Genomic DNA, 10,604 nt, shown 5'->3' on the forward strand with positions numbered 1-10,604 from the left:
GGCCGGGAAGACACCTAACACTGGCTGAGTAGGGGCGCCTGGCTGGCTCAGTGGGTAGAGCATGTGACTCTTGATCTTGGGATCGTGGGTTCGAGCCCCACATTGGGTGGAGAGGTTACTTACAAACAAAATCTTGAGAAAAAAAACCCATGCAACTTGCTGAATATGTGAATGAGTGGGCAGAACTGGATTAGATCAGGGGTTAGAAGAATAAATGCCTATTAGGACCTCTGCCAGGTAATGTAAATGAGAAAAGCAGGCCTGCTGCAAACAAGCCTGTAGGAAGGGGATGAAGCCTGAGGAGGACACACACCCTCCCTGGAAAGACAGTCCTTAGAAGTTGTACCTAACACTTGCACTTACATCCATTGACCAAGATTGAGTCATTTAGCCAAATCCAGAGGCAAGGGAGGCCACAATTAAGCATCACTTAAATCTGGGCAGCCATGAGCTCAGCTAAGAAGGGAGGATTCTGTTACTAAGGAAGAAAGAGAAAACATTTGGGGGACAACTAAAGTCTGTGCCGAGACAGAGTGAAGAGCTAAAGAATGAACACAGGTTTCCAAGATTAGCAGTTCTCAAACCGTAGCCCATGGGGTCCCTGAGACCCTTGCAGGGAGATTTTGAGGTCAAGCTACTTTCATAAAAATAATAGGACATTATTGGCTTTTGTCACTATGTTGACATTCCAATGATGTTGCAAAAGCAATCTGGGCTAGAACGCTGCCTTAGCACAAAAAAAGGCAGCGGAGCCAAACCATGCTATAGTCATTGTGTTCTTCACCACCAGGCATTTGCAGAAAAAAAAAAAAAAAAAAATATATATATATATATATATTGCTGCCAGTTTCACTTAAGAATGCCTCTGATGAGCAACAATATTAATTTTATTGACTCTCAAACCTTCAGTACACCGTGTTATAAAATGAGATGTAGCACAATGCCTTTCTGCTGCAAATGAATCACAATGTTGTCTCAAGTTAGAAGCGCCTGCATTAATTGTTGGAGTTGCAAGCTCAACTAGCCACTTTTTTGTTAATAGGGAAAGGGTATGGTCACCTGTGCGTATTTACATGCTCACTCAGGCTGCTGTGAGGAGGGTGGCCTAGAGGAAGACAGAATGGGGAGGCCAGAAGGCTGGTGAGGAGGCAGGAGCTGTTGTCCAGGCACAGGGTGGTAACCTAGGGATGGGATGGTGGTAGCTGGGCAGAGTGACTTGGAGAGACTTCTGAGATAGTGTGAAGGTAACATCCACAGGAAATGGTAAATAAACACATGGGAGGGGGTGGGTGAAGGAGTCAGAGATTACACCCAGTCACCCAGTTTATTTGGCGTGAGCAGCTGGTAGGTGGCAAAGCCCCTGCTGAGTGGGGGACTTGCAGGAAGTTGATCTGGAGGGTAGTGGGAAGCAGGCAATAAATGTAGCTTGGGATATGTTGGGTTTGCTATGTGGGGTGAGCATCCAAGTGGAGATGTCCAATGGATGGATGGATCTACACATCTGGAGCTCGAGAGAGACCTGGGTAGAGGAACACTTGAGGGCCTGCCAGAGACGAAGGCCCAGAGGAAAAGGGTCTGGTCCATGGTCACTCTGGGGGTCACTCTGCAGGTCTCAGGTACCCTCCTCTCAGCCCAGGCCCTCTCTGCCACACTGAACCACCTATCATGCCTCTGGTGCCACACCACTGAACAAATGCCCTCAGGGCCCTAGAGTGAGAAGCTGTCTGGCGCTTTCCACAAATTACCTTCTGTGCCCTCCCTCCACTCCCTTCCTACTTCTTTCCCTGAAGCCCAAATCACATTACAACATCACCATGCGGGCTTTTTATTATGCAACGAGAAGTGCAGAGACACTATGTTCCAGCCTCAGTCTGCTTAACTTTTCCCCTTGACTTTGGCATTTTTACTTTGACATCTTCCCTGAGAGGCAGGGGGTGGGGACCCCAGCCCAACATGGTGACGTTGGGGGCTGGCCCAGGTCTGGGGTGTGGAGGAACCTCACCACCAGGCTTCCTGTCTCTCCGTTTACATACGTCTCTGCAGAAGTCACAAGCGCTCTCCTGGGGGGCTCCTGGTTGCGGAGCACCCAGCCTTCACATAGACACACCTGTGCGAGAAGCCGGAGGGGAAGAAAGACACAGGCCCAGGGGTAAGATGGACGGACTCAGCTCCATGCCTTTCCGTGGGTCTGGGAAGGGGAGGGGGAACGTGGCAGCAGATGTGCTGGAAAGTTCTGGACTCCCAGTCCTCTGTCCACAACTCAGGCCACCTTCTCTTGTGTTCCACACTGGAACTGGGAGCTTCAAGAGGCCGGGGTGATGGCAAACTTCAATCTGCATCCCACTCTGTGCAGCTCAGGGCCTGGCGCGCAGAAGGGGCTCCTCAGAGGGGTGCTGAGCTGGATTGCGAGATCAGAGACGACATGGAGACCCGAGGCCACACTGGGCTGAGAAAGGCCATGGGAGGCAACAAGTCAAGGGGGCACTGGAAGAGATGAAGATGGGGAGAGAGGAAAGAGAGAGAAAAGAGGGAAGAAGGGGTGGGAAAGGAATAGCAAGAGTAAATACATGTTCAGGAGGAAGGATGCCTATAAAAAAAAAAAAAGGAAATGAAAAGAGGCAACAAAGGAAAAACAAGAAAATGAGAGAAGTGGAATCTGGTCTAGCGGCAATTCTCCCAAAATCAATTTTCCCAAAGATGCAACCTCCCCGCGTTCGCACCAGAAACCGTTGCAGCATTTCATAAGCCCTGTGACCGAGGTAGCCTCCTTTAACTATCTTTTCTGTCTATCGGTATTTCTACATTTTTGTCTACTTTGGGGCATTTTTAAAGGACTTTTGAACAATATGTCCATTTCCATGAGCTTTAAAAGGATTAGCAAAATTCTCAAAAAGGGTTGAAACTGAGCTCGTAGGTATGCAGTGCTATAAAAGTGATAGATACATATTCTTAGGTAAGTACGTCATTAGAAAAACTGGTTCTAAGAGATTAGTTTTAGATGTCTCCTTTGCTCTAGAAAAGGAGGCTATGGGGTTTAGAAAAGGATTTGCAGGCCCTGAGCTTGGTAGGGTGTTGGGGGGGATGCAGGAGGGGTACTCCTCAAGATGCTATGCCCTGTGCAACTCCCCCCCTCCCACCGACACTCTCTCTGTCCTTTTCTCTCTCCTAAGACCTCCATGGTCTTGCAGCACTGTCCCCCAGGTGTCTTCTGCCTTCTCTTCTAGACTTATGCCGGGAGAGGGACCTCCTCGGTACAGTCAGATTCCTCCAAATAAAAAGGCCTTACTATCGCTAATTCAAAAGATTTCCCTCTGGGTGGGCTAGCTCTTCCTGAATGTCCCTAAATGTTCAGGGGTGCAAGGCTGAGAGTAAAACCTGATGGGGGAGATCACTCCATTTCATATTTTGACAAAATAATTTCTCGTGCTGTGTTCGATTCTGTGGGCTCATACAAAATGGCCGCCCTCTTAACCTCAGATGAAAGGGTTCCCAGAGGACAGGGTCAGAGAGAACTCCTGACATGATTTCCTTCTTTCAGTTTGGGGGAGGGGCACTTATATAGAAGAGGTCTACGTCAAAATAAAAACTCCCCCATCACCAAGTGTTTCTAGGCAGAAGCCTTGTAGCATCTTACGCCCCGATCCTGGCCATAATGGTAAGGTGGCAATGAGGGGGGCTCAGTAGACCAAGGGCCTTGCACATTTTGGACACTCAATAAATGTTGAATGAACTAACTTTGAAGGGGGTGGGTGCTGGGAGGGGGCAGACAGGGGCCTGGGTTTGTAGGGCTCTAAGGCCGAGCTCCGTTCCACACATTTTGGAGGAGATAGGAGAAGGAGGGAGGGCACGGCTCCCCCCACGTGGGCATCTGAGGCAAAAAAGAGGATGGCGGAGGTTGCAACCACTCAACCACAAGGGTCCCCTAGAGGGTCACGGTCTCTAGGAAGTTTATATGAAGCCAATGAGCAGGAGAGAGGTGTATGCGGGGGGGGGGGGGGGGGGGGCACATCCCCTGGCGGTGGGGCTTGAGGGGCTGGCTGGGGGCTCTGGGGGGAAGATGAAAGTGTCTGTGGGACCACAGACTGTTGCTGTGGTGGGGCTGTGCCCTCTTCCTCTCCCCAGTCTCGCTCCTCATCCCATCTGGGGGGCCAGGGCAAGGGCAACAGGTACCTCAAGGGCTCTGAGAGTTTGCGAGTGTGTGTGTTGCCATTTTGGTTCATGGTTCTCTTAGTCTCTTTTGATCTTTTTTGGTCTACTGCTCTGGGCATGTGTCTTGCCTTCCACGATGTCTTCATTTCTTTCCCTCCAACTCGACCTGGTTTGTAGAGCCTTGGACCTGGTGTGGGATTGGGGATTGTGTGGAGTGTAGCTAGCTGCTGCTTGAATGAGCTGCTCTGGGTCTCTCCCTACCTCCTTCTTTCCCTCTCATCCTCAGTCATCCTCCCCTAGGACCTCTGCATTTCTTAGAATCTCTCCTTTTCCCTTCATCCACCCTACAGCCATCTCCCTTGCCTCCACCTTCGGCTCCAGGCTGTGCTCTGCAGGCTCCCTTCACATCAAAGCCTGTTGAAAGCTGCTTTCCTGCCAGAGGCCTGGATGCCTGTTTATAGGCACAAAGGGGCTAGAGCTTAGTGGCCCCTGGAGGCAGAGATGAAAAAGGAGAGGCAAGGGGCACTGTAGGCAAGACCAACAGAGCCAGGATTGGTTCCTGGCATATGAGGCTGAGAGGAAGAGAGATACAGATGCGGGGAGTTGAAGACAGGAGGCATCAGTGTGGACAGGCACAGAGACAGAAGTGCACAGATGTGAGCAGAGAAATAAGAAGAGAGAGAAAGAGGGAGAGGGAAAGAGAGATGCCAGGACCTGGGGGACCAGCAAGCCCTCCCAGCCTCTCTCAAGTGGCTCTGGTGTACAGGATGCTACTGTACTGGGGCAGAGCGCCTCTGGGGAGGATGAGGAAGTGGGAATCAAAAGCCAGCTCTCTGGGGCGGCAGCGGAAGCCCAAGTCACCAAAGCAAGCAGCAGCTGGAAACCCATAGCCTCCTCCACCGAGCTGAACCCTGGTTGAGTTGGCACAGTATAAGGAGCTGGAGGCGGGGAGGTGGCCCTCTGCACAGACCCTAGGATCCTGGTGTGGGGAAGAGATGACCACCATTTGGGGAAGGGTCAAGAAGGTCCCTAGCCTTCCCGAGGCATCTACACTGAATTTAGACCCCAGGGAAGGGATATCCCAGAGACTCCTATACTCTCTTCTCACGAAGGACAGTGAGTCTGGGACTGGGGGACAGTGGGAACCACTCTTAAATATACTGCACTGTCTCCCCGCAGCCTTCCCCTCAGCACCTGCGTGCCCCATGCTCACTTGTAAACAACTGCACCCATGACTAGCCTCTTTTCTCCTTTTCTGGAAACCTTCTTGATCTCTTCACTTCCTATTTCCCTGGTTACAAAAAAAAAAAAAAATTCGATCAGGGGTGCCAGTCTGGTTCAGTCAGAAGAGCATGCAAATCTGGATCTCGGGGTCACAGGTTCAAGCCCCAAGTTGGGTTTAGAGGTTACTGAAAAAATAAATAACCTTAAAAAAAAATTCTATCAAGCCCCTACCTTGTGTTAGGCCCTGGGAAATTCCTCTTTCGGGCAGATGGAGTGACTGGAGAAGGATTTTTCTTTTTTCTATCTTCCCTGAAACCTCATTAGGAGGCCCAGTACCCCAGAACCCATCTGAGTACTTCATCCCTCTCATGGGTCAGTGCCCAACAGGAAACAGAATCTGCCTCAGATGGTTCAGAGACTGCAGGAAGGGGGTTATTTACAGAGGTGTGAAGGGGGAACCAGCCGGCACGTGGAGGCACACAGGCATCAGCAGTAGCAGGCAGGGTCCTGGAGGGGCAAGAATGAAATGATGTTTCTGGAACCCAGTGAGGGTGTGAGCTGTGGATAAAGGGCCACGTGACAGGAGCTATAGCTGAGGCATGGGGAGAGGAAGGGAGAGGGAGGGAGAATAGCCATTGCCAGAAAGTATGCCACAGTAGGAAGAGAGTAGGAAAAATACCCCAACCTCTTTCCTTGACCCTCCCATCCCTTGTGGGTTCTTCCCACTAGCCAACCCCAACTAGTAGCAGGAAGACAAGGGAGCCTGGGCAGTAGAGTCTGCAGAGGTCAGCCTCCTTGTAGAGGGCAGGGCAGAGAGGATGGAGAGTGGCTCAGGGGTGGGGGGGGGAGGGGTGGTGGGTGGCGCACAAGAACAGGTAGCACGGGTTGGATGATTTGGCTTCATCCAGGCCAGGGTTGGGTGTGTACACGCCCTTAAATGACCCACTTTAGTAACAGAATTAATATGTTGAGTACAGAAAGAAGAAATCAATGATTTTCCCTCCTCCATGCAATTCAAGTTAGTTTAAGTTAACCAAACACATCCCAAGTCCCGCCCCAAGTCCGGGGGCTGGCTGGACTATCATCTGGAAGAGATCAAGCGTCGAGGGGGAGAGATGGGAACCCGAATCAGGGCATCATGAGGTGGAAGAGGGAACGTGCCCTCGAGGGTGTCACCTGGGTGCTGTGGGGAGTTCAGACTGGGCAGCTAGCTGCAGCACTCATACAGCAAAGGCTGGACAGCGGGGAGAGAAAAACACATCTGGGTGCGGGATCTCATCTTGCCAAGCTCTGGACCAGGTTCGCGCTGACACTGCTCCCAAAGCAGCCACCTTTCTGACGCCCACTTACAGTCTGGAGAGGGAGCTCAAAGATACGAGCCCTGTTCCTGCCCACCTTCCAGACATCATCTTCCTCCAGTCTCCACTCCCTCCATGTCATCTGGTCCCCTTCCTAAAGCTCCACATAGACCATGTCACGTCTCTGCTCAAAAGTCAGCCGTTCCTCCCAATCACCTGCAGAACCAAGCCCTGACCTTCTAGCCTACCTGTCAGGATTCTCGATCAGGCCTCCAAGCCCTTCCTTCGTCCCACCACCTCCCTTCCTGAGCCCCCTCTAGACCCCCAGCCCAGAGCACAACCCTGCAGCCTGCCCCCCTGCCTGCCCCCCTGCTGCCAGGTGGGGTGCCCCTCCCCTTTCCTTTCCATCTAACTCATGGTTTGCAAACTTGTGCCTGTGCCAGTCACCCAGGGGTTTGTGAAAACACAGCCAGCTAGACCCACCCCCAGTTTCTGACCCAGCAGGTCTGGGGTGGGGCCTGAGAATTTGCATTTCTAACAAGTTGGTAGGTGACCCTGGCACCGGCTGACCGGGACCAAACTTTGAGAGTCGTTGCTGTAACCTAGGGCTGCCTATTGTTCAGAATCCATTCAGAGCCTGTCTACACCCCTCCCGCCTCCCTTCCCCTGGTCTTAACCATCTCAGGTGCTCCCAGAAACCAACGCTGAAATATCATTTTTCTGCTTTCTCTCGGAGGCCTTACAGGGTTGGTCTGACAGTGAGCAGGGAGATATCCTCTGCTTCCTCTCTCCCTCACCCTGCACACTGCACCTGACTCCAAGTTCTGAGAATTTTCCCTCAGATGTGCTCCTCAAGGCAATCTTTTTTTTCCACATTTCCATAGTTCTCAGTTGTCCGAGTTTAGGCCTGTCTTCTCTCACCGGGATTGTTGCAATCCTGCCTCCTGGGCTCAGCCTCCTCCAACTCGTCTTTCTTAGAGGAGCTGAGAAATTGCAAATTGAAACAATCTGCAAATTGAATCATCCTTTATTATTTCTTTAATAACAACTTAAAAATTTTTTTAATGTTTATTTTTTTGAGAGAGAGAGAGAGAGAGACAGAGCATGAGCAAGGAAGGACAGAGAGAGAGGGAGACACAGATTCTGAAGCAGGCTCCAGGCTCTGAGCTGTCAGCACAGAGCCCGATGCGGGGCCCTGAGATCATGACCTGAGCCTAAGCTAGCCACTTAACTGACTGAGCCACCAACATGCCCCAACAACTTTTTTTTTTTTTTTTTTTTATGTTTATTTATTTTTGAGAGACAGAGAGACAGAGCATGAGTGGGGAAGGGGCAGAGAGGGAGTCACAGAATCCGAAGCAGGCTCCAAGCTCTGAGCTGTCAGCACAGAGCCCGATGTGGGGCTGGAACCCACAAGCTGTGAGATCATGCCCTGAGCCGAAGTTGGATGCTTAACCAACGGAGCCACCCAGATGCCCCGAATCATGTCCTTCTTGACATAAAATCCTTTACTGGCTCCCTAGTCCCCAGGGTCACGGCCCAGCATCCCAGCATGGTGTTCAAGGACCTTCATGACCTGGCCTGGTCCCCCCTGTCTCCACCCCCATCAACTCGCCACCTTCTCTGTGAATTCTTTCCTGATTCCACTTGGCAGAGAACTCACCCCCGGCCTGGGCACAGCATCGTGTGGCGTGTACTGGTGGCCGTCTGTTTACAAGTATGGGCATCTAGGTCCCTGGCTCGGCTGTATGAGTGCATATCACCCATACAAGTGCATATCACCTCTGTGTGCCTCAGGCCCAACAAATACCTGTTGACTGATAATTATTATCTCCCTCAGGCCCTGCCCTTTGTGCACGAAGGCCCGGGACCCTGCCTGCCTCAGCAAGGCCACAATGAATCAAGGAGCCGCTTTTAGGCACCTGCTCCTGGTGCTGCAGTTGGGTGAGTGCTCAGACTTGGGGTCCCAGAGCGGGGAGGGGCTGATTGGGAAATGCAAAGGTGGGGGGATGGGGTGAAGGATGGGCAGTAACAGCCTTGAGGCCTGACTTCCCCCTTTTCCGCCTAGTGATGCTCGAAGTAGCTGTCCCTCAGGGAAAGGAAGTGGTGCTGGGGAAGGCAGGAGGCACGGCAGAGCTGCCCTGCCAAGCATCCCAGAAGAAGTACACGGCCTTTACCTGGAAACTTTCTTCCGAGGTCAAGATTGTGGAAAGTCAGAACCCCATCTTTTGCCTTACAGGTAGGATGGCCCAGCTCCTCATCGGGAGAGAAAAACACTATGGCCTGAACATCCCTGGTGTCAGAGCCCTGCTCCTAGTAAACTCTGATCCCAGGGGGTTGGGGTTGACAGAGACTCAGGGACTCTCTCTCAGTCCAGAGCTTCCCTGGGCCAACTGCAGGTGGCCGAGGGAATGGCTTTTGGTGGTCTGTTATCGTTTCAGGATTTTAATATGAACAGACTTATTTTAACGGATATTAGAAAAATAACCTCGAATTTCATGGATATTATTGTTACAGACCCATGATGATGTGTTGTTTACTTCCATTAAAAGCAACAGAAGCGGGGCGCCTGGGTGGCTCAGTCGGTTAAGCGTCCGACTTTGGCTCAGATCATGATCTCACGGTCTGTGAGTTCAAGCCCCGCGTCAGGCTCTGTGCTGACAGCTCAGAGCCTGGAGCCTGTTTCAGGTTCTGTGTCTCCCTCTCTCTCTGCCCCTCCCCTGTTCATGCTCTGTCTCTGTCTCAAAAATAAATAAACGTTAAAAAAAAATAAAAAAAAAAGCAACAGAAGGATTTTTTTTTTTACGTTTTAAAGTAAAAGGAATTAAGATCTCAATACTTTTTAAGAAGTATTTTGCAACTGTTTTGCAATAAAGGAGTTTTACTGTCACATTAAGGTTTGCCCTCCTGTACTCTTCTTTAAATAACTCTTCTTTCTTGTATGTTTGGCCTCTAAATTCAACATGTTTGAAGAGAAGCATCATATGAGAAAAACCTCACCGGCATGGAATGTATTTTTATAAATATACATATTTTTCTTTTTTGGGGGGAGGGAGGGGGGAGGTAAAGACAGAGGGAGAGAGAGAGAATCCCAAGCAGGCTCCACATTGTCAGCACAGAGCCCAATGCAGGGCTTGAACCCACAAACCGTGAGATCATGACCTGAGTCAAAACCAAGAGTCAGACACTTAACCAACTGAGCCACTCAGGCACCCCTGTAAATATATATTTTTTTTATTTTAAAGTTTATTAGATTTATCATTGCTTGTATTTCATTGCTTATTTTTATGATTTTTAGGTTTTTATAGAGATTTTATTTTGAAGTAATCTCTACACCCAGTGTGGGGCTCAAACTCACAACCCCAAGTCAAGAGTTGCATGCCCCACTGACTGAGCCAGCTAGGTGACCCTTTTTGCTTATTTTGAGCATCTTTTTAATTATGAAAAATTTAGCATCTATAAAAGTAGAATAATTATATAATGAACCCCCACATAGCACACTCTGCTTCAACAATGATCAATTCATGGTCAGTTAATGGTTCATCTACACCCCCAATGCCCCACCACGTTATTTTATAGCTAACACCAAACATGGTGTCATTTAATCTGTAAATACTTCAGTATGTATCTCTAAAATGTAATGATTCTTTTTTTACATTTTTTTAAACGTTCATTTATTTTTGAGAGAGAGAGAGAGAGAGCATGAGCAGGGGAGAGGCAGAGAGAGAGGGACACACAGAATCTGAGGCAGGCTCCAGGCTCTGAGATGTCAGCACAGACCCCGAAGCAGGGCTTGAACTCATGAGCCGTGAGATCATGACCTGAGCCAAAGCTGGACCCTTAACCAACTGAGCCACCCAGGCGCCCCATAAAATGTAATGACTCTTTAAAAACATATCCACAGAAAAACCCCAAAAAACAATGAAAAAGCAT

General features: G+C 50.0%; 1 long non-coding RNA gene across 1 annotated transcript; it reads left to right on the top strand.

Moving 5' to 3' along the window:
• Positions 1-2,026: 2,026 nt before the first annotated feature.
• On the top strand, positions 2,027-9,252 carry LOC122472386. The gene is made up of 3 exons (XR_006294420.1): positions 2,027-2,149; positions 8,512-8,615; positions 8,740-9,252. It is a non-coding gene; the product is annotated as an uncharacterized LOC122472386 (long non-coding RNA).
• Positions 9,253-10,604: the final 1,352 nt, after the last annotated feature.

The sequence above is a fragment of the Prionailurus bengalensis genome, chromosome B4 (genome assembly GCF_016509475.1).
Source record: "Prionailurus bengalensis isolate Pbe53 chromosome B4, Fcat_Pben_1.1_paternal_pri, whole genome shotgun sequence".
NCBI classification, from domain to species: Eukaryota; Metazoa; Chordata; class Mammalia; order Carnivora; family Felidae; genus Prionailurus; species Prionailurus bengalensis.